The sequence below is a fragment of the Anser anser genome, assembly GCF_964211835.1.
Source record: "Anser anser genome assembly, chromosome: 1".
In the NCBI taxonomy this organism is placed as follows: Eukaryota; Metazoa; Chordata; class Aves; order Anseriformes; family Anatidae; genus Anser; species Anser anser.
The window spans coordinates 196,702,387-196,726,828 of NC_139720.1; the positions used below are offsets into that span (position 1 = coordinate 196,702,387).

The 24,442-nt window shown below is 39.8% G+C and overlaps 1 protein-coding gene and 1 long non-coding RNA gene across 2 annotated transcripts in view; both read right to left on the reverse strand.

Moving 5' to 3' along the window:
* LOC310892852 (uncharacterized protein) overlaps nucleotides 1-24,442 on the reverse strand; it is a 228,173-nt gene that overhangs the window by 93,312 nt on the left and 110,419 nt on the right. The gene's annotated exons all lie outside the window — the stretch shown is intronic.
* LOC310884673 overlaps nucleotides 21,173-24,442 on the reverse strand; it is a 31,243-nt gene continuing 27,973 nt past the window's right edge. The window contains exon 5 of the long non-coding RNA XR_014574323.1: nucleotides 21,173-22,583. This is a non-coding gene — a long non-coding RNA (uncharacterized lncRNA). The remainder of the gene's footprint in view (nucleotides 22,584-24,442) is intronic.

A 24,442-nucleotide genomic window follows, 5' to 3' on the forward strand; every position in this document is an offset into this window, starting at 1 on the left:
ATTTGGTAAGAGGAAAAGTAAATACTTTTGACAGCATTAGGCTTATGCATGAGTGGCCGATTTATAACAAGAATTGGACATTTTCATAAAAGTCTATTACTTGAGCATATTTCCAGCTAAAAAGAGTAAGGGTTACAGCATTACTGAGATCAGTTTTCGCATATACATTGTTGCCAGCGTAAGTAAAAAAATAAATAAATAAATAAAAGAGCCATTCTTCATGCATAATTTATTATATCATTTCATTTCAATTTCTTTTTCTTTTAGAAAATTGGCTAATTACAAAAACTTATGGCCACATTTAATCATTGACTGTATTAGTATTCCTGATGGTTTGTTTGGAGGTTTGCAAGTGCCAGTAGTTTTTCAAAAGCTAGTAGACTTAATAAATTGCCAATGTTGCAAAGTGGAGAGCAAAACTACCTCTCGGTTCCAAAGATAATACCATCTCTTCTTCAGATTAATAATGAGGAAATCCCTTTACATTAAGTAAAGTTGGACTTTACTTAAGTAAGGGGACTTAGTTGTCTTTCCTCTTCAGAATATTTTCTTTTGACTGGTAGCTGTGTTCAGTAGTGAGATAACCCTGAAGGTCACTAAAGGCTTAACTACAAACTATTACCAGATTTCATGTCCACAATTATTTTTTATTTTTATTAGAAAACAGCATTACTTGAGAAAAACATATACCACTAAGGCAGTAAAAGTTTCCTTCAGCTTTGCAGTTTTTGTTTATTTTCCAATAAAGAAGAAAATTAAGTTCATTTTTACTTACCAAATCTGTAGGATGAGAGCCACACAATAATATAATGTGAAATTTAGTTTAAGACTTTTTTTCTTTATTCCTGCATAGTTTCAACGAAAGCCTTTCTGCTAGTTTTATGAAAATGTTAATTAAAAATATTCAGAGCACATGCATCATTAAAGTCTGTTTTATTAATAAAATAAATGATCAAAACCAAATCCTAAATGTACCATATTTTATACCTTCCTTTTTTTTTTCCAGAGCACCAGCTATTTTTTCAAGGGAGATATTATATTATAACCTACACATTGCTGATTTCATGCTTTAATATGAATCTTTGACTACAAAATTTACATTTGAGACCAGGAAATTTATTGCTATTTAAATTACATTTCTTTTCCTCATCATTTCTTTGTAACACATTAGCTGTCTGTCTCACAAGAGATTTATTATTCTTGACTTGTGCCAAAATTCATCAGGTCCAATGTCCCATGGTTACAAAAGCCACCTGTGGTTGGAATGAGGTACAGAGCTCTGTAGGAGATCCTGATCACCATAGTGGTTTCCATTAATTTCAAATGCCCAAAGCCTGAAATATTTAAGTTTTATATTTTCTTTCACATACAGAATTTTAACAGTAAATATTCTCTGTGAATATCAAATATCATTTTGAGTCCTAGCATCACTGGACCTTTAGAAAAAGGCACGTCCTGTAAACCTATATGAAAGTTTCAGTCTCTCCACTAATAGCTAATACAAACAGGTAGTTTAGCATCCTAGCAATACCTGATTTCCTTGATTACAATTTTAAATTCATGGTATTAGAGCTGATCCACTGATTCTTTTCGAAAGTCTTGATTTTTACCAAGAAATACAATCTTCTGTCTTATACCTTTGGCTATTTAAAATCATTTCAGCCATCTTAATTTATAGTAGCCTGCAGTAATTTATGCTGCTGCCAATTGTTTTCACTGGATATACATTTAGCTAAAGTGACCTCATATGACTTGTGCTAAATTATATTGGTTTACTCGTTGTCTTCCATTTTTTTTTATTATTGATATTATTATTATCTTTTTTTCTGTCACAGTTATCTAGGCCTTAATGGGATATTTTTGTTAGCTTTTTTTTTTTTTAAATGTGCAAGGATTTATTGATTTTTCCTTTTTATTTTATTCTTTTGTACTGCTTTACAATAACTCCCTATTTAGTCACTTGCATCGCATGTTTCTTGTAGAATAGTTTACTCCATTTTTGAAGTAGGTTAAACTACCTCACAGTCTTAAAGAGAACTAAGTATACACACAAGTGGTTAAAATGACTAATTAATATCCTATAAATTTGTTACATTTTAAATTTCCTGTGTGAACTGACAATGCATCAACAAAGGTCTGCTCCCTTCATCTCCACTGTGTGGAGATTTTTAATACCCACAGCCAGATCATAGAATCATAGCATTGCTTGGGTTGGAAGGAACCTTAAAGATCATTTTGTTCCAACCCCTCTGCTGTGGGCAGGGACACCTCCCACTAGATCAGGTTGCCCAAAGCTCCATCCAACCTGGCCTTGAACACTTCCAGGGAGGATGGGGCATCCACAGTTTCTTTGGGCAACCTGTTCCAGGGCCTCACCACCCTCATAGTCAATAATTTCTTCTGAATATCTAATGTAAATCTCCCTTCTTTTGGTTTAAAACTATTACCCCTTGTCCTAACATTCCACTCCCTGACAAAGAGTCATTCCCCAGCTTTTCTGTAAGGCCCCCTTTAGGTACTGGAGGGCCGCTATAAGGCCACTCCAGAACCTTCCCTTCTCCAGGCTAAACAACCCCAACCTCAGCCTGTCTTCACAGGAGAGGTGCTCCATCCCCTTCATTATCCTTGTGGCTTCTGGATTTGCTCCAGCAGGTGGACAGAGCTGAGGTAGATGGTGGTATTGTTGAACCATAAGGATCTGGGTATTATGTGCAAATTACAGGTTATAAAAAGGAAAATTATTCACATTATTTCATTAGCTAGGGCTGTATGCAGTCTGAGCAACTAGTTTTTTATTCAATGTTTGAAACCCACATCATGTTTTTATTTCCTTCCATATATTCAAGGTTTATCTTAAATCTGAATATATCATTTGCTCTTTCCATGCCTGTGTTATTTCTCAGACTATAGCTGCTTGAAGGTTGACGAGTATAATTACATCTTCCTCTTCTCTTTTTCTGTTAGTTCTTCTTTGCCCAGTCTTTGAAAGGATAGCATTTTAGGATTAGAAAAGGCTCTTTTCTTTCCTATCTTCTCAGCAATAAACTTAGTTATTAAACATCTTATAAGAAGCTGGAGTTTCTGTACTGTTTAAGTGAATGTTCTGCAAATGCACCTCTATGAACATGATTTTCCATCACCTGACTTGTAAAAAAAAACCATTTCTTTGGATTTTTGACATCTTCCGTTATGGACTTCTTCCTTTATGACAGCTGCATAACTCAAGCAGCCTCTGCATGCTCCTGCCTACACTGAGCAGCTGAGCCTTTGTTACGTTTAGAATCATGAAAGGCTTCCCACATCCTTTGGATCTTCCTCATAGTACTAGATTGCATCAAATGTTGTTTTACTTAGTAGAACTAGTATTTAGCAAAATCACCTATAGCCAGATTCTACCATGCTACTCATTAATTCATTCCTTAGTCTGCCAGTAATCCCCAGGATATTGCCAACTCAGCATAAGAGTTTATAGCACAAGAAACCGTGTGCTGTGCCCTTCACTCTCTGTCAAAAATTTTGGCTGCAGTCCTCTAACTGTTTTTTTATTTGATGCCTCCAGAAAGGGCAGAAACATTTTTACAGCTACTCCCAGAACACAAAGTCTATTCATGGCATAAACACAAAAGAGGATTTTAGTGTCAAATTATTATTAGGCAACATACAAGTTAAAAAAAAAAAAGTTTAATATTTTTTTCTCTCCTTAGTTCATTGATTTAAAATTAATGATAGAGGCTGTTCTCTAATAGGAGTTGGTAACTTCTAAGAGTTAAGCTACGTACTTGATGCTGACTTATTACACCCACAGCTTTGTTGGTCAGCCATATCAGCTACAAATGCTTTGAGTCTCAGCCCTAAATATTTTATATGTCCTCATCAATCTCCAGTGGCTCGACTAGAAGCATTGCTCACTAGCTATGCATTAGCTGGAAAGGTATACGCACTGCAGTCCAATTGCACACACTTTACATTTATGGGAAAAGTGTGCAGGAAGAGCCTGTATTCTTGAGTAAAAAGTAATAGACAAAGAAAGAAAGAAAGAAAAAGTTAGATAAATGCATAAACATAATGTAGCTCAGCATAGATCCCCAATATTCCCTTGGGGTTGACATGGAAAAGAGCGTAAGCATGGAAAAGGGAGGGAAAAAATCTGGAAGAAAGATGAAAAAAGTGGGAAAGAGAATTTTTCCTTCTTGCTTTTAACTTCATTGCAGAATGATCATTTCAAAGAAACTCTATGGCACCATTCAGAGTAATACATGCAGTTAAAAGTAGGGGAGGACTCTGTTTAAAGATGACCACTTCCTGGAGGAAACCAAGTAGTATGGAGAAAACACAAAAGTATGAACTTCTGGATGTCTGATCCTTGGCAGGTGGATTTACTGCTGGGTGCTAAAAACAACCTTCCCTCCTCAAAATGACAGATTAGCCACTTTGAATGTGACACTATTAAGCTTGCTGCAGAGACCTAACAAAGTGCTTGGAAAAGAGTTCATCCTATCAGTGACTAAATAGTTGTCTTGCTGAAAATGAAAAAGAAATCACTTTTCTGGGATAAACTTATGAATAAAATTAAAACCTTGCATTTTTGCACTGTATCAGTGAGTTAAGAATATTTCATCCTTTAAAAAAATAAGAAGTTGTGGTAAAAATAAATATTTTAAAAGAAATCTGCAGTCTTAAAAATAGTGGAAACAACAGTATCTAAAGTATAAACTTACAGTAAATTCCCTTTTTACCTTGCATAGAAAACAGATGTTAATTCTTGTCTCAGAAGCCAAAATGTTTTTGGCCAGTAATAGAAATCAAATAATTTTGATCTAATTTAACTCTAATTTTATCTCAGAGATGTCCAAGTTGCTCAAGCAATGTCCAAGTTGCTCAAGGACCAGAGTTCGGAACAAGCAGCATGACAGGTGACAAAAAGCTAGCTCCAAGGTACAGACAAGGAAGGAGAGGACTCATTTTGTTTTCTACTATTTAAATAAACTTTATTCTGATGGTCTGCAGCCCAAAGTGAACACTCTACTCAAGCTACAATTTAAGGTGTATAATTAATATAAAAGTACATGTTGCTGAAAATGTTGGAATATTTAATCTCAGTTTTCCTATTTTTAACCTCTTAGCAGATTTCAAATTTGGAGTAAATAAAACAAAGTCATAGGAATTGTGTATTGTTGTGGTTTAACCCGGCTGGCAGCTAAACACCACACAGCCGTTCGCTCACCCTCCCCCCTCCCTCTCTGGGATGGGGGAGAGAAACGGGAAAGTGAAGCCTGTGAGTTGAGATAAAGACAGTTTATTAAGACAGGAAAATAATAATAACAATAATAATAATAATAGTGATAACGGTAATAGTATTAACAATAATAATGTGTAAGAAAACAAGTGATGCACAATGCAATTGCTCACCACCCGCTGACCGATGCCCAGCCTATTCCCGAGCAGCCGGCCCCCCCACCCCGGCCAGCCACCCCTATATATTGTTTAGCATGACGTCAGATGGTATGGAATACCCCTTTGGCCAGTTTGGGTCAGCTGTCCTGGGTCTGTCCCCTCCCAGCTCCTGCTGCACCCCCAGCCTGCTCGCTGGCAGGACAGAGCAAGAAGCCGAAAAGTCCTTGGCCTGGTGTAAACACTGCTCTGCAACAATTAAAACATCAGCATGTTATCAGTGCTCTTCTCATCCTAATCCAAAACATAGCACCCTACCAGCTACTATGAGCTACTTAACTCTGTCCTAACTGGAACCAGGACAGATATCCACCCCTTATTCCATACCATTTATGTCATGCTCAGGTTACACTCTGTCCAATACATTCTAATTAATCACCATTTTCATCTATGATATATAGCAATCATGGTAGTGATGACATACATTATTATATAATAATTAACATACTACAATTCAACTCATGGGCTATTCTCACCCAGTATCAAATCCCCTTGAGGTACACACCGGACCTCCCCATTCTTTTGCATTACCCACCAAGTGCATCCAGGTCCCTGAGCAAAAGCAATTCCACGAATGGGTTTGCCTTTTCCTGAGGCAGGAGTAGCCCAGACTGTTTTACCCAGCATGTTTCTTACGTGCACTACAGGAACTTTATCCCCTTCTACAGTGCGTAACAGGTTTGATTGGGCAGGTCCAGCTCGGTTGGCAGATCCCCTGGTATTGACTAACCAGGTGCCCTTTGCCAAATGTGTATCCCAATTTTTGAATGTCCCAGCACCCATTGCTTTCAGTGTAGTCTTCAACAGTCCATTGTATCGTTCAACTTTTCCAGAGGCTGGTGCATGATAGGGGATGTGATACACCCACTCAATACCATGTTCTTTGGCCCAAGTGTCTATAAGGTTGTTTCGGAAATGAGTCCCGTTGTCTGACTCAATTCTCTCTGGGGTGCCATGTCGCCATAAGACTTGCTTTTCAAGGCCCAGGATAGTGTTCCGGGTGGTGGCATGGGGCACAGGATATGTTTCCAGCCATCCGGTGGTTGCTTCCACCATTGTAAGTACGTGGCGCTTGCCGTTGCGGGTTTGAGGGAGTGTGATGTAATCAATCTGCCAGGCCTCTCCATATTTATATTTCAGCCATCGTCCTCCATACCAAAGAGGTTTTGACCGTTTGGCTTGCTTGATTGCAGCACATGTTTCACAGTCATGAATAACCTGTGCTATAGTGTCCATGGTCAGGTCCACCCCTCGATCACGAGCCCATCTGTAGGTTGCATCTCTACCTTGATGGCCTGAGGTGTCATGGGCCCATCGGGCTATAAATAATTCACCTTTATGTTGCCAGTCCAGGTCCACCTGAGCCACTTCAATCTTAGCAGCCTGATCCACCTGCTGGTTGTTTTGGTGTTCTTCAGTAGCCCGATTCTTGGGCACATGAGCATCTACATGGCGTACCTTTACAACCAGGTTCTCTACCCGGGCAGCAATATCTTGCCACAATGCCGCAGCCCAAATGGGCTTGCCCCTGCGCTGCCAGTTGTTCTGCTTCCATTGCTGTAACCACCCCCACAGGGCATTTGCTACCATCCATGAATCAGTATAGAGATAGAGAACTGGCCACTTTTCTCGTTCAGCAATATCTAAAGCCAGCTGAATGGCTTTTACTTCTGCAAACTGACTCGATTCACCTTCTCCCTCAGCAGCTTCTGCAACTCGTCGTGTAGGACTCCATACAGCAGCTTTCCATCTCCGATGCTTTCCCACAATACGACAGGACCCGTCAGTGAACAAGGCATATTTCTTCTCATTTTCCGGTAGCTTGTTGTACAGGGGGGCTTCTTCAGCACGAACCACCTCCTCCTCTGATGATATCCCAAAGTATTTGCCTTCTGGCCAGTCCATAATCACCTCCAAGATTCCTGGGCGACTGGGGTTTCCTATTCGAGCCCGCTGAGTAATCAGTGCAACCCACTTGCTCCATGTAGCATCAGTTGCATGATGCGTAGAGGGGACCCTTCCTTTGAACATCCAGCCTAGTACCGGCAGTCGGGGTGCCAGGAGGAGCTGCGCTTCAGTACCGACCACTTCCGAAGCAGATCGAACTCCTTCATATGCTGCCAATATCTCCTTTTCAGTTGGAGTATAGCGGGCTTCAGATCCTCTGTATCCCCGACTCCAAAACCCCAGGGGTCGACCTCGAGTTTCCCCAGGTTCTTTCTGCCAGAGGCTCCAGGTGGGACCATTCTCTCCGGCTGCGGTGTAGAGCACATTCTTTACATCTGGTCCTGTTCGGACTGGCCCGAGGGCTACTGCATGAACTATTTCCTGCTTAATTTGTTCAAAGGCTTGTCGTTGCTCAGGGCCCCATTCAAAAGCATTCTTCTTACGGGTTACTTGGTAGAGCGGGTTTACAATCAGACTGTAATTTGGAATATGCATTCTCCAAAACCCCACGACACCTAGGAAAGTTTGTGTTTCTTTTTTGCTAGTTGGTGGAGACATAGCTGTTATCTTGTTGATCACATCCCTTGGGATTTGACGATGTCCATCTTGCCATTTAATTCCTAAAAACTGGATCTCTCGTGCAGGTCCTTTAACTTTATTCTGTTTTATGGCAAAACCGGCCTTCAGAAGGATTTGGACTATTTTCTTCCCTTTCTCGAAAACTTCTTCTGCAGTGTCACCCCACACAATGATGTCATCGATGTACTGCAGGTGTTCAGGAGCTTCCCCCTGCTCCAGCGCAGACTGGATCAGTCCATGGCAAATGGTAGGGCTGTGTTTCCACCCCTGGGGCAGCCGATTCCAAGTATATTGGACTCCCCTCCAAGTGAAAGCAAACTGTGGCCTGCACTGTGCTGCTAGAGGGATGGAGAAAAATGCATTAGCGATATCAATTGTGGCATACCACTTGGCTGCCTTTGATTCCAGTTCATACTGGAGTTCTAGCATGTCCGGCACTGCAGCACTCAGTGGTGGCGTGACTTCGTTCAGGCCACGATAGTCCACTGTTAGTCTCCACTCACCATTAGACTTTCGCACTGGCCATATGGGACTATTAAAAGGTGAATGAGTCTTGCTGATCACTCCTTGGCTCTCCAGTTGACGAATTAGCTTATGGATGGGACTCAGGGAGTCTCGGTTGGTGCGATATTGCCGCCGGTGCACAGTTGTGGTAGCGATCGGCACTTGCTGTTCTTCAACCCTCAGCAACCCCACAACAGAAGGGTCCTCTGAGAGACCAGGCAAGGTAGACAACTGTTTAATGTCCTCTGTCTCCAAAGCAGCTATGCCAAAAGCCCAGCGGAACCCTTTTGGGTCCTTGAAATATCCTCTTCTAAGATAGTCTATGCCAAGGATGCACGGAGCATCTGGGCCAGTCACAATACGGTGCTTTTGCCACTCATTACCGGTTAGACTCACTTCAGCCTCCAATACAGTTAACTGCTGGGATCCCCCCGTCACACCATAAATACAGATGGGCTCTGGCCCTTTATAGCTTGATGGCATTAGAGTACATTGTGCACCGGTGTCTACCAAAGCCTTATACTTCTGTGCGTCTGACGTGCCAGGCCATCGAATCCACACAGTCCAATAAACTCGATTGTCCCTTTCCTCCCCCTGGCTGGAGGCAGGGCCCCTCTAGTCCTGGTCAGAATCTTCATTTCTGTGTTTAAAGGACTGCCTGCTGGAAGTTGGAGCAGCAAACCTTTCAGAGAACTCCTTTTTCCCAATTGTTTTCCTTTGCAATTCACGTACCCGTGCCTCTAGGGTCGCAGTAGATTTTCCATCCCATTTTCTCATGTCCTCTCCATGGTCACGTAGGTAAAACCACAGGGTGGCGCGGTGTGTGTGCCCACCATATTGTCTTCCTTGCATAGATGAACGTTTACCCCTAATAGCTGAGACACTGGTTTGTACAGGTGGGGAGGAAAATAATCTCTCTTCAAGTTGGTGGATCTTTTCAGAAAGTTTCTCCAAGGTATTCTCTTTTAGCTGGTGGACACTGGTTCGTTCAGGTGAAGGGGAAGATAATCTTTCTTCAAGTTGGTGGATCTTTTCAGAAAGTTTCTCCAAAGCATTCTCTTTTAGCTGGTGGACACTGGTTCGTTCAGGTGAAGGGGAAGATAATCTTTCTTCAAGTTGGTGGATCTTTTCAGAAAGTTTCTCTAAAGCATTCTCTTTTAGCTGGTGGACACTGGTTCGTTCAGGTGGAGGGGAAGATAAATTCTCTTTAAGTTGGTGGACCTCTTCAGAGAGTTTCTCCACAGCTGAGACACAGGCCTTTAGGGAAGAGGAGAGATTTCCTTCGTACTGCCGGAGTATTTTAGTCACTTCATTCACTGTGGGATTCTCCTCCGTTTTCCAGGCTAGTATTGCCAATGAGTTGGCATATGATGATGGGGAACTCTGTACAAACTTCCGCCACATGGGTAGTGTACACCGGACTGCATCTGGATCTGCGGATGTTTGTGCGTCGTCTAGGTCCTTATAAATTACTTCCCGTACGGCCAATTCCCTCAGGTACTGAATTCCCTTCTCCATGGTGGTCCATTTGCTTGGTAAACATACCAGTTCTTCCTTGAAGAGATACCTTTCCTTCACAGCTGACAGGAGACGCCTCCAGAGGCTGCGAGATTGTGCTCCATCTCCAATTGCTTTGTCAATGCATGCGTCCCTAGCAAGGGATCCCAGCCGCCTGGCTTCCTTGCCCTCTAATTCCACATAATTGGCTCCCGTGTCCCAGCACCGGAGCAGCCAGGTGACAAGCTGCTCGCCTATACAGCGACCAAAATCTTTTCGCACATCTCGTAGCTCACGCTGGTATAGAGTCCGGGTAATTACTGTTGATTTTTCGACATCCTCATCCTCATCTTCAGTCTTCTGCACCTTTGATGGCCGGTGTAGAGTCCGGGTAGTTACTGTTGATTTTCCGACATCCTCATCCTCATCTTCATTCTCCTGCACCTTTGATGGCTGGTATGGAGTCCGGGTAGTTACTGTTGATTTTTCGCCATCCTCATCCTCATCTTCAGTCTCCTGCACCTTTGATGGCCCAGCCTCGTCCTCACTACGCCCAGACTTAGCAGAAGACTGTCTGCGTTTTAAACGACCTGAGCCTCTATACCATTTTTTCACCTTGTCTACAGGGGCAACTTGCACTGCTACAGCTCGTTTCTCTGACCCAGACACAGGGTCTGCCACAGGGGTTGGAATACCCTCTGCGGGGTCAACTTGCACTGCTACAGCTCGTTTCTCTGACCCAGACACAGGGTCTGCCACAGGGGTTGGAATACCCTCTGCGGGGTCAACTTGCACTGCTACAGCTCGTTTCTCTGACCCAGCCACAGGAGTGGGAGCAGCTGCACGAGCTGGGGCAGCTGCAGGAGCTGGAGCGGCTGCAGGAGCTGCAGCTGGAGCGGCTGCAGGAGCTGGAGCTGGAGCGGCTGCAGGAGCTGGAGCTGGAGCGGCTGCAGGGGCTGGAGCTGGAGTGGCTGCAGGAGCCGGAATGGCTGCAGGAGCTGGAGCGGCTGCAGGAGCTGGAACTGGAACGGCTGCAGGAGCTGGAGCTGGAGCGGCTGCAGGAGCTGGAGCTGGAACGGCTGCAGGAGCTGGAGCTAGGTTGCTAATAGCATCAATTGCAGCTCGATAGGCACAAGCCAGACCCCAGCATGCTACAGTGATTTGTGTCACTTTGGAACTGCCAGAGTCATGACACCTTTTTTTCAAGCATTCTGCCAGCTTTTTAGGATTTTGCAGTTGTTCAGGGGTGAATGTCCAAAACACTGGAGGTGACCACTGCTCTAGAAACCTGCCCATATCCTCCCACACTCCCTGCCACTCGCAACTATCCCGCCTCAAGACAGATCTCCGGATGAGATTCCTAAGTAGTTGTTTAACCCTCCACAAAATCTGAAGCGCATTCAGGAGACATAACAACAAGAGCAGGCTGGTCTGAGTATCCCAAGGATATTCAACATCTCGGAGAACCACCGTAACTAACTCGGGGGATAAGAGGGTGGTGGTGAAGGAGAAAGGGAGAGTGAACAGGTAGGGAAACATGTCTTCCCCTGTCCCCTTCACAGATTGGCTCCCTAACGAAAACAGGCAATAGGTGTAATTGCTAATAGTTTCCGAGATATGGGTTCCAAAGTATAGAGTCGACGTCAGTGCTGAGTACAAATACCAGGTTAAAGTCGTGACCAGATATTTCATCATTTCATAAGCCATTGCTACACCGCACAGTACCATAACAATCTTAAACCAGGGCCCGGAAAGGATAAACAGTGCAACAGGGAGCACATACAGAAAGTAACGCACCATAAAACTCAATTTGGAATACAGGTACAGCAGACTGGAGATTAAGGCAATCAACATCGTGACTAGCAACTATTAAGCAGGTCCAATACTTATATCAATTTTAGTTTAACACACTCTGGTCAGATTTGTCGATATCTCAACCCTTCGGGCCCCACGTTGGGCGCCAAAAAGGACTGTTGTGGTTTAACCCGGCTGGCAGCTAAACACCACACAGCCGTTCGCTCACCCTCCCCCCTCCCTCTCTGGGATGGGGGAGAGAAACGGGAAAGTGAAGCCTGTGAGTTGAGATAAAGACAGTTTATTAAGACAGGAAAATAATAATAACAATAATAATAACAATAATAATAATAATAACAACAATAATAATAATAATAGTGATAATGGTAATAGTATTAACCATAATAATGTGTACGAAAACAAGTGATGCACAATGCAATTGCTCACCACCCGCTGACCGATGCCCAGCCTATTCCCGAGCAGCCGGCCCCCCCACCCCGGCCAGCCACCCCTATATATTGTTTAGCATGACGCCAGATGGTATGGAATACCCCTTTGGCCAGTTTGGGTCAGCTGTCCTGGGTCTGTCCCCTCCCAGCTCCTGCTGCACCCCCAGCCTGCTCGCTGGCAGGACAGAGCAAGAAGCCGAAAAGTCCTTGGCCTGGTGTAAACACTGCTCTGCAACAATTAAAACATCAGCATGTTATCAGCGCTCTTCTCATCCTAATCCAAAACATAGCACCCTACCAGCTACTATGAGCTACTTAACTCTGTCCTAACTGGAACCAGGACAGTATGTAGATCAGTCCTGGGTTCATACGTTGACGGGGCTAATTATTGATAAATAGTGTTATTTTAATTATATTCATATTTTTGTACTCCTCAAGGAAATGGTCCAATTTCTCTCACTGCGCAGCTTCTCAAGGGAAATGTGAATGCAGTGTTTTCCTATTTAACTTGCAATCTCAGCAGCTGGTTCCTGAGTAGCTATTAATACGATGGAATATTTTGCTCCAGCAGATCCCTTTCATTGTCCTCACTAACCATCTTTGATTTTCTGGTTGACAGGATTACACAAATGTGCTTATGCATTACAAACAAGAGTACTTGCTTTTAGTACAGAATAGCACAGAATAGCAGAATAAAGCATAAAGAAAGGCTGATGAGATCTTATTGGAACAGAAATAGAAGAAGACACTGCACCTCCCATTGATCCTGTAGTGGAAGAGTCTGCCAGATAAAGTTCCTCAAGCAGAGAGCCTGTGGCCATTCAAAGATGCAATCAGATGTATTCCTTAGAGGGATAATACCATATTTAATGCAAAACTCAGTGTGCTGAAACACCTTATCTCTTTCTAAATGTATCAGGAGCATTCACACTGGCCAATATGGGAAATGCAGCTGTAGTGTAACATCTTGTGCAATCTGAAGTGGGAAGGTGGGAAACTCATAAATTGGTTCAGAACTGCCTTCAACAGTCTCAGCACATTTTTGTCAATTTGCATGCTAGAAACAGGAATGCCCTTTTTAACTTCAGCCTCTGGAAAAGAACTCTGTATCTTTATGTGTGTTTACAAGCATGTCTGCATGCACATTTTTTCTCTACCTGTGACCTGGGCTGACCTGATTGAAAGTGGTCGTGGTTGATACTAGTACATCACTGTGTCCAAGCTAATATACTTTGCTTTTCAATAGGGGTTAAATGCACAGATACAGGAATACATCATCATGTTCCAGTTCCTGGTACAGAGACAGCTCTTGTGTGGAGGCAGTTTTCTGCATTCCTCTACAGAGCCATTTGCAGAATAACCCAGGTTTAAGTTACAATGCACGAAAAGGAGAAAAAAGAGCAGTCTCATGGTTAGGCAGATGGATAGAAATCTGAGCATTTACCACAGATCTGAGTCATTTGTGAAACTTCAAAGACAGGGGAGAGTCCTCTATGTTGGTTTCTTATGATTTCTCATAAGTTAATATTTTCTCCATGCTTTGGATATTCATGAGAGTGAAACACTGAGGATTATTTTGAGGATTATTATTGGATAATATTGTCTAAAGGAGACAAAAGCTTCATGTTGATACTGGGTGCATAATCCTTCAGTGAAGATCTTTGAGAGATCTCTTTGCTGCTTTATCACCAATAGTGCATGGTAAGAGAAAGACTTTTTCTATGTCCTTCATTTAACAAATGACATCTGGTCAGAGCAGGCAAATTAAAGAAGTTACAACCAAAATTCTAACTTCATCATTGACTTCCTAACCTTCACTGCTAAATGTGTTTTCAGTCTATGCATAGAAATAATTAAAATAGCATCATACACACTAGTATTATACTCTCTCATAGCCATAAAAGGAACAATAATGCCTTTCCCTGTGGACCTTAAGGTATCTGAGCAAGCAATGGCTACTATCCTTCCACTATTGAGTGGGAAGAGGTACAGAAGGAAGAGTAAATATGGACATGGCCTTTTTCATTGTATCTCCCACCCTCAATATTTTTAAGTTGGCAGCATAGTACTTTCACTGAGAAGGAATAAAACTCAAATTTTCTTTCAAGATTCTCTTTCTAGTATAGCTACACTTCTGGTACAGCTTCTGGTAAGGCTGTAGTTTAGCCCAATACACCATTGTCTGTTCCTAAATTTTGTGGATATTTTTAATTTTATTCCTGAGTTATACTTCTGGTATGTGTCTTTCTTGACATGGCTCTCCTGCATAGACTAATGAAAAATGCAGGAGACTCAGCATGGATTCACAAGAGAAAATCTTGGATAGAATCCTCTAAGGAATATTGCCAAAGTCAAAAGAAGACTCACAGCAAGGAAGCAATTGATTCCATCTCTTCCCATGGATCAGGAATTAAAGAGAAATGGATAAAAACATTAGCCAGAAATAAAGAATTGTCTCATTTTTGCCTTTTTTTTTTTTTTTCAACATTTGGCAATTACAGATAATGCATTCTTATGTAGTTTATTACTTGCTTCTACATCTGATGGAACCTGTTGGACTTTTTTTTTTTTCCTTTTTTCTTTTTTTAATCAAATGCTAAGGAAAGGATAAAACCAAATGGGAAATAAATTGTTCCATATTCCTCTAAACATAAAGAAAGCCACATCCTGTAAAGTCTTATATGCATCTGCAGTCCTACTATCATGTCAGATGAGTTCAATATGCATCTTCTTATAAATGGTGCTATACATGTAGAAAGTGTTGCTAAAAGTATTAATATTTCTTAAAGGTAGCACGGCTCCATTATTATTATTATTTATTATTATTATTATTATTATTATTATTATTATTATTATTATTATTATTATTATTATTTTATTGATCCTATAATTGGTAAGTAACCTGTGCTCTATTTTCAGTGACTGAGCAGTTTTGAAACTGAAAATTTTAGTAGTGCTTAGTTTCATAGGAGACAAAGTGTAAATCTTCTGAAATGAAATTTTAAAATGCAGTTTTTATGAACTAAGTTCTTTCAGACCACTGGTTTAAGTTTCCCTACAGGAAACCCTCAATATCTTGTGAACGTACAAACTGTATATCCACAGTCCTTCTACATGATCCAAAATAATTTAAAATCCAAATCTGCATGGGCCTGTAGTCATGTTTATGAACTAATAAAGTAAATCTGGCAAATATTTTCACATCTTGAAGTACAGAGTCTTAAAAAAATAACCAGCCTTTTAAATGCAATTAAGTGGTATTTCTCTTGGTAAGTATTTGTCTGCATGGAGCAGCAGTGATACTAACTCAAGAACATAAGTAAAGATATGATAGAAAAAATAGGTAAAAAGTTATAATCCCTGATATTGATTTTCTTTTGCTGGACATCAGATTTGGCTGTTATTTGGGGCTTCTTGTCCTGTAATTGGATATTATAACTAGACAGTGCTGTCAGTTCTCTGCTGGGAGATTACCAATATCGTTACTTCATTGATTTTCTACCTAAATAACCTCATAAAGTTCAACAAGGCCAAGTACAAGGTCCTGCACCCGACTCGAGGCAATCCCAAGCACAAATACAGGATGGGTAGAAAATGAATTGAGAGTACCTCTAAGGAGGAGGACTTGGGAGTGTTTGACAAGAAGCTTGGCTTGAGCCATCAATGTGCGCTTGCAGCCCAGAAAGCCAACCATATCCTGGACTGCATCAAAAGTAACATGGCAAGCAGGTTGAGGGAGACAATTCTCCACCTCTGCTCTGCTCTTTTAAGACCATACCTGGAGTACTGACTTCAGCTCTGGGGACAAGTCAAGGATACAGACTTATTAGAATGAGTCCTGAGGAGGAGCACAAAGGTGATTAGAGGGCTGGAAACCCTATCCTAGCCTTCTCCTGTGAGAACAGTCTGAGAGAGTTGGAGTTGTTCAGACTGGAGAAGAGAAGGTTCCGGGGACACCTTATAGCGACCTTCCAGTACCTAATGGGGACCTACAGAAAAGCTGGGGAGCGACTCTTTGTCAGGGAGTATAGCGATAGGACAAGGGGTAATGGTTTTAAACTAAGAGAGGGGAGATTTAGATTAGACATGAGGAAGAAATTCTCGACTATGAGGGTGGTGAGGCACTAGAACAGGCTGTTCTGAGAAGTCATGCACGCCCCATCTCTGGAAGTGTTTAAGACCAGGTTGGATGGGGCTTTGAGCAACCTTGTCTAGTAGGAGGTTTCCCTGCCCATGGCAGGGTGGTTGGAACTTTCTAATCAAACCATTCTATGATTCTATGATTCTTTTACACTCTTGAGTATCCTACAGACGCTAGCAGACCTTAGTGAAATCAAGGAATCATATGAAACAATCTATTACCTAGCATAGTTTAAAATATGGTAACTTACTACAAACCACTTAACTTTTGAGTACAGGAGCAAATCCATACGAATAGGAGAAATTACTACTTTTCTGTGGCATTAATTTATTGGGTTGTCTACTTAAATATTTTTAGCTTTTCTTAAGAAAATATTTTTCTTCTTATGCATGGCTATTTCCATGTATGAAAACTTATTCTACATCTTGAAAGGTCAGGAATTTGTTTTTAAAAAATCTATCAAAAAGATTTTCTTTATCACTTTCACATTCAAAAAGTTTTATTCTTGTCTTTCATGAACTGAGGCCTGAGAGAATTTGAAGAGAAGCAGCTGTAAGCCCACCCTCATGTCCTCTTTCAGCTGTGAGCATTCAGAAACTTGAAAACCTGTTTTTGGTCTCCAGTATCTTTCATCTCATCAGTTTATTTAAAGTTGTCATTTTTCTACTCTTTCATTCCATCACCTCTCTCAAATCCTGTTACCCAATTCACTTTCTTTGTTCATTTGTGTCTTCTTTCCAGCAATTCTCAACCCATTTAGAAACTGCTGTCTCTACTGCTTTCTTCGTTCATTTTTGGTGAAAAAGATTTCATTGTGATAAGTTATTTTACAAATCACAGTGGTTATATTAAGCCTATGCTTTAAAGTACAATTTGCTGAGTTTCAGTTCTTACAATAAATGGGAGTTATGCCAAGCCAATAAATATATAAGGATAAAATGATAATAAAAAAATCTCACCTTACTAGGTTCTTTCATTGTTTCTAATATCAAAACATCCTCCTTTCACACAATACCTAAAATATTGATGCTATTCTATCAAATAACAAGTACATACATTTTTGCCTTTACTGTTGGTATTCTGAGTCAAAACAGCTTGCCTGAGGTTAGAGAGAAATTGTACAAAAATCTGTTAACTCTGCAGGTGTGGAAGGGTGGAAGCTTGTTAGATTACATTTAGCAGACTAGGGGAAAAAATCTTAATTTTTACTTTTTTTTTTTTTTCCCAGAGAAATTAATTCTGTGCTTCTTGTAATGTATAGTTGCTTATGTATGCCTTTTAGTTCCTTCCAACTGAAATGATAGGCAAGCACTCCAGAGCTTTAAGGAGACCAGCATGAGCAGGAGTTATTAACAGTCCTAGCCACTGGGAAAAGCCTGTCTTATCAAGCCATGAAGTTTATGTTTATTCTGACCGCTCTGTGTCCACAGGCTTGTGAAGGGTTGCTGACCTCCTGTCAGGTTTTCATCTGAACTGTCAGCTTCCAGAAAGCTGTGCTTCATGTCCCAATGAAAGTGGAGTTCATCAGGTTTTCTTTGTTTTCTCTGTAGTGGAAATGATAAATAAATCTGACCTATTAGTGTTTAGAAACTTCTAGAAAGTAAACATTAGAGGGAATTTATTTAAACTGCAAGGTGCTAAATGGCTGCATGGATAGCATTAGTACTTTGTCTATGATAATTAAAGAACCTTGTCTATAATAATTAAATAAGTCCTATCTAAGATGAACACTACAGATTTTGATTAAAATTTTATGAGATTATTAGTTTTATGCTGTTCTCTAATCTCATGATGAACTTCATCACAAATTCAATGGACTTTTTTGTCCAGAGTTACATATGCTGATATCATCTTACATTACTCTTAATGGACAGTTTCAAGGACTGAGTTGAGACAAAGCACCTTTTGAGACCACTCATGAAACCAGCTCCTAGGAGCTTTCTTCACTTCTAATTTCCAAGATGCCTGGTGGAAACCCCCTACTATGGTTGAACACCATGGAGTAACCTCAAATGCACTACTTACAGCTCAAGCACGAGAAAAGTGATCACACAAATCCCTTGTATACAGCCTCACTCATTCCTGGAAAAACTTTTTTTTGGTCAAAACCTGTCACTGGATCTTAGTAAGAAAATGTCATTATCCATTCCTTTCACACCAGCATATACAAGGACATTATGCACCTCAGCAGCTAAGGATAGATAGCCCATTAGAGACGCATCGATGGATGTGACTAGAAAAATTGAAGGTATTATTTAAAACAGCACTATGAAGAGCAACCCATGAATGCAAGATTTTGAATCAAAATATCTGGCTATGGTTTTGTCATGGTGAAAAATATTTTTTAGACTGCCTTTTGTTCAGGATGTGTCTAGGAAGACTACAGTAGTGAGAGAATACCCATGCACTTAATGGGAAAGCAGTCTGTAACTGAGATTTATGTCCATTACACAGAAGTAATAATATTAAAAACCTCTATGGTATTTGGTAACTGACTTCTGCTTCTGAGCAATACTACAACCTGGAAGATATTTAAAACATCAGCAGCCAGGATTCCATATATGGAAGTGTTTGCGGTGGTACATGCTAAAAATCTGATAGTTCTTTCCTTGGTGTAGGAAACCCCCTGCACACTGCGATCCCCCACTCCACTGCAGAATGTCTGCCCCGGAGTTGATCACCTAGGCTACATCTCCAACAACAATATTTGATAAGGTCTGGGCAATAACCTCAATTAAATATGGTTATAATTAAGACCAAGAAACCACCTAACAGAATAGAAAGTCTCTTGGTTTTCTCTACACAATTCTCAGTGGTGATCAATGCAACCAAGGGAGAAAAAAAAGGCAACTTGTACTTGGCACATGACTGGAATAACAGGGAGTTAGGGAGTATTTTTGACTTGTTTCACCTCCACATTTCGTAACTCTTGAGTGATGTGTTTCCAAACACAAAGCCTGACACTTGGGAATGTTTATGCTGAAAAAAATTAATCTTCATTTCTAGTTTTCCTTATAAATGTCTTATGCCCCTTAATAGCCTGGTGGCCTTCCTTAATTTCATTAATTAACCATAATGTTGCATTAGCTTGTGTATAAAGACTGACGGAATTAGAGTAATGTAGATAATTTACATTTTCTTTAGAAAGTGTCCTGTAGCATTTTGCTGGAGAAAGTGTAGTAATTTATGACTGGCAAGACTTTCAATTTTTGAGCCAGGTTCACTCAGAGAGATGGAAATAATAAACAGAGATGTTTGTTTTTCTGCATGAAATTCATAGGAAATATAACTAGACTACAAAACTAGGTAATAAATTATCTATTTAGAAAATATAGAAAATGTTAATGCAAGAAAATGTTTAAAGTATGCTAAGTGGATTCAGCATATGCTCTTCAAAAGAAACTGCTCACCAAGGTGGCTGGAATTGATAAAAAATATAGGCCTTGGCATAACTGTATCTGCATTTGTATCTGGAACAAAAGGCAGCTATTGTACAAAGCACAGGTATAACTAACCTTTGACTGGACAACATGAGGATTAGTGGTCCTTCTTTGTGGTCCATGCAAGGTTTGACTTCAATCAAGGCTTTAAGGAATGATGATGTTTATCTATGTTTTATACCAAAATATGTAGTAACAGAATTTTCTTAGTTACCTTATTACCGTCAATGATAAATAATAGTGTCATTTTCCCTCATAGTGACTTCAGGCTTTGACTCCTACATTTTGAAAGTGATAAATAATGGCATAAAATTCACCAGATACCACCTTCTTTAAAATGTCTTTTATCTTAAAAAAAAAAAAAAAGAAGAAAAAAAAAGGAAAAAAACAACCTCCAAACCAAACATAAAAATGTTGTACTAAGGTTGAGAACAACAGGGCACCTTCCTGTTTATATTTTAATATGAAATTATTAAAAGCTACTTACTACCCTAATGCTATACCTTGCAACTTAAGCTAGTGTTTCCACACCAAAGGTACTCGCTATTACATGTGTTTCATCTTATATCCCTGGAACACCAGAAGCAAAGAAATTAGAAATATTTCTTGTTAATCATGTTGTTAAGCATAATGAATAAAATCACACAGGCAGCTTTAAAAAAGACATTTTCCCTATTTTGAGTATTTAATTGAGGAAAGTCATGGTTCTTTTTATCCCTTTTATTATCATTATTATTATTATTATTATTATTATTATTATTATTATCAATTATTTACATATATACGTTAAACGTGGCAAGGTTGTATTGTTTCCTAGGTCTCCAAATAATTGAGACTGGCATTTGTAGGCACACTGGTTTGTCTTGCTGGAGTTAATCAGACAGTGGGTATCTGCAGCAGGCTGTCATCCTCTGCATGTTCAGCATTAGAAGAGGAATGGGAAGAGGTGAGGATATGGGAATTGATTCAAAATAAGGAAGAGGAGATTTCTATAATAAAGGAGAAATTTTCTGCTCCTCCGTCTCACCTGTCTTCAACCTAGTCCTGGTACAGATACTGGCTCTTGGTTTTAGTTGACTGGTTCATGGGATTATTCCCCACACTGTGCTAGTCAAAACCTCTCTATTACTAAGTTAAATAGGGCTAGGGCTCAGGTTTAAGCATTGTCCTGGAGTTGTCTGTACTGTTTAATTGCTAGCACTCCCTCTGGCACAGTTTTGGTGAGACATCTGACCAACAATATTCACTCATGGTTCATGGATGAGTACATGGGCCAGGAAATGTCCTGAAGGCACTCTGGATGAAGCCACCCTGTTTTGAATGAAAGAGTGTCTAGTCATGTCGATTCATGTCATTCATTCCCTAGTGTTTGTCCCCTTGACCAGATAATAAGCTCTGTGAACCTAACCAAAGTGCCCACCTTAGTAAAAGGCTATCCTTTAAACCACTTAATTTAGTTTGCCTTGCTTTAGCTGGAGTGGTTTAGGGAGCTCTCATGCAAACAACCATAAGTGGATCAGAGGAGGTGGCAATATCTGGTATGGGAGCTGCTGTAATCAGATAGCCATAATCCATTTGCTCATTTGACAGCACTCTTTCCAGGAAAATAAATAAATAAATAAGGAATGTAAAACAAATAAATAAATATACTGTATGTAGTGTAATTTCCAAGGTGAACTGCATAAACCTGAGAATTATAGAGCTCTTAGAAATCAATCCATAAACAGAATATTCAAAGAGAAATGAAGTGGTGTTTTCTTACATACAAATGTCTAGCTTGGATGCTGTGATCACTATAACATTTAAATTTAAGAGGGAATTGAGCAGTTCATATTGCATATTATTTAGAGATTGTCTTTAATGGAGATTGACCTTAATGATCAGAGATTGTCCTTAGCAGTGTCCTGTTAGATAGGCCACTTATGGATATTGATGGGTGTGCCTGATGACAAAAAACAATACAAATCTATGTTATCGTTACTTTTTTTTTTTTTTTAATTTGTGACTGCTTTAAGCCAGTAATTCACAAGTATTTTTTAATGACTGGCATTGAAGGGTTTCCAGACCAGACACTTTTGAATATTGATGCAAATCTGCAATACGTCCACTAACCTAGATGGAGCCAAACCAGTCTACATGCATTGAAGGATTCTTCCTTTCACCCTTGATTTTTAACATACCTCTTGTCCATGAGGTGCTAGCTGTCTAGTAATATCTTTAGGAACTGAGGAGGAAAATGAAGGTGTGAATATGTTGTTTCTCATATCATTTCCTTTGCCTATGTATTTTGCCTTGTAACGGCAAACAATCAAGTAGTTAAAGGACACAAATGATTGTGTGCGCAAGTATAAGAATGGAGGGACCAGCAAGGGTAAGGCAGGAAACATTTCTGAATACCAGAAAAGTGACTGACAAATCCAAAAGTCATACTAAAAATGTCAAGCAAAGTTAGAACCGTCAAAAATTCCCATAAAACATTTCCATTAAAACTTATTGTAAGCATAATTGAAGACATTTAACAATCTAGTATAGCAAGCATTCAGTCTCCTAAAAATAATTTGTTCTGCAGATAATTACCACTTGGCTGAACCATTTTTTATGGCTATTAAATAATTATTCAAGTGTACAGCTTTGGATACTTAAATGTTCTGTGCCTCTTGATGAAGAAGATCAGTTTAAATGTTAAATATGCACAACATACTATTCAATTCACTTACCATATTCTGAAGCAGTAATAATCACCAAGAGAAATGGTTAGTTTTCTGCTTTCATTACAATCTTCTTTATGCAAAGGAAAAAACATTTCATTAGTAGGTTGCACTTCCTAACTTTATGAGTGGCACTTTCTTTTTTACCCCAGGGATAACAGGCAAAGTATAAAATAATAAAAGCTGTGTCCAATCAAAAGAATTTGAAAAAGAACTATCAGTCAGAGAAAATACTGACTCTTTATTTAATGGTCATTTTTTCTCTCAGCTCTCCTTGATTATTACTTTTGGGCTTACTAGTTTTATTTTTTATTAAATGCTTCACCTCAAAGCTGTAGCATCCCTCAAAGATTAAGACACTATTTTCTGATATCAGCATATTGTTCTCAACTAACCTGGACTGCTTAATGGGCTTCTCATTTTTCAGTGCTGCCATTCAGGTGTGACCTTTTACCCTAGATCTTGGCAGCTAGTGATTGACTGAATCTCAGGAGGAATCCACCTAACACACCATTTGTTTTGGTCTTCATGACTGTAAAGCAGTAGGCGTCATTCTGCCAACCAGTTCACCTTTAAAACTCACTATCAGAAACCTTTGTAAAGGAGAAAAGCCTAAGAACTTATATCTTCATGATTTCTGTTTCTGCACTTGAATTTTAATTTATTGATCTCCGGGGTAAAATGTATTTCTGGTCATTTTGGAGGAAAAAGGAGGAGAAATCAACACAAATCTGTACATATATGTATATAAAGGACAATTTACCTTCCTATTTAATAGCTATTGGCTTCCTCTTATGTATCCAGACATCCACATGAACACACATTTTTTAATGTAAGAGTGGTGTGTCCAGTCATTCTATGTTCTATTATGCAGATGCTGTTGAGGTACTTTATGAAGTGCTCCTTGCCATTTAAAATATCTTTCTTACTATGTAGATCCTATGTACTTTAAATCACAAGGTCATAGAATAGTACAGTTGTTACAAGCCAAGTGTCACCATAACTGTTTTTTCATTAAATTTAGAATAGAATTGTAAACTTCATGGAGACAAGAGAATCTCATAAAAATGAAAATGCAAACATTAGAACAAATTAGCATGACTTGTCTTAGAAAATCATGTAATTAGCTGTGCTTCTCAGCTTCAGGCTCAGCCATACTTTATTTACATAGCAACACATTGGTTTAGCTTTTTGAAAGGCAGAGTTAAGAAAAAGTTACATAATTATTTTCTTGTCTTTCTCCCAATCAGTCAATTCCTTGGCATATTTTAAATCATTCAATATTCAGTTAATCATATTTAGCTTATTTTAGCATAAAGGCTATAATATATTTTTTTTCTATTCTCATGTATAGCTGGTACTGAGCATTTTTTACAAAATGAAAGTGATTCTATTGACTAGAACATTTTTCTCCAAACCTTCAAACACTTTTGAAAGAAATCTCTGTGCTGCGTTTGAGAGAGAATGTGACAGCAACGATCAGAGAACAATAACACATATCTGCCTTCCTTTTCAAATTAAGCCCTTCTCTTCATAATCAAAGTTCCCATTGAACACAATGGAAGTTCCAATTTGAAAAAGGTAGTAAAGATAGATAAGGTCTGGAGTGAGCAATTTATTTAAAGAGATAACTGGCAAGTAGAAGACATTATTGAGAATTTGTACCTGGGGTCTTTCTCATATTGATTGAACGTGGTGGAAAGCAGGAATGAGTGAGCAATATGCTGGCAAGAGCATCTTGTCACCAGTACTAAAATCAGGGTTGCCGGGACTGAAACGAACAGCACAGCAGACTGAGCTCATTGCTTTGTCCTCTTCCCCAGTTCATTCCTGGAGGTATGTGGGGAATCACCCTTCTCCCTCCCCACCCTCCAGTCCCCCTCCCAGCCCTGCCTGCTTGAAGACTGTGAAAGGAGCAGGAGGAGGAAGGAG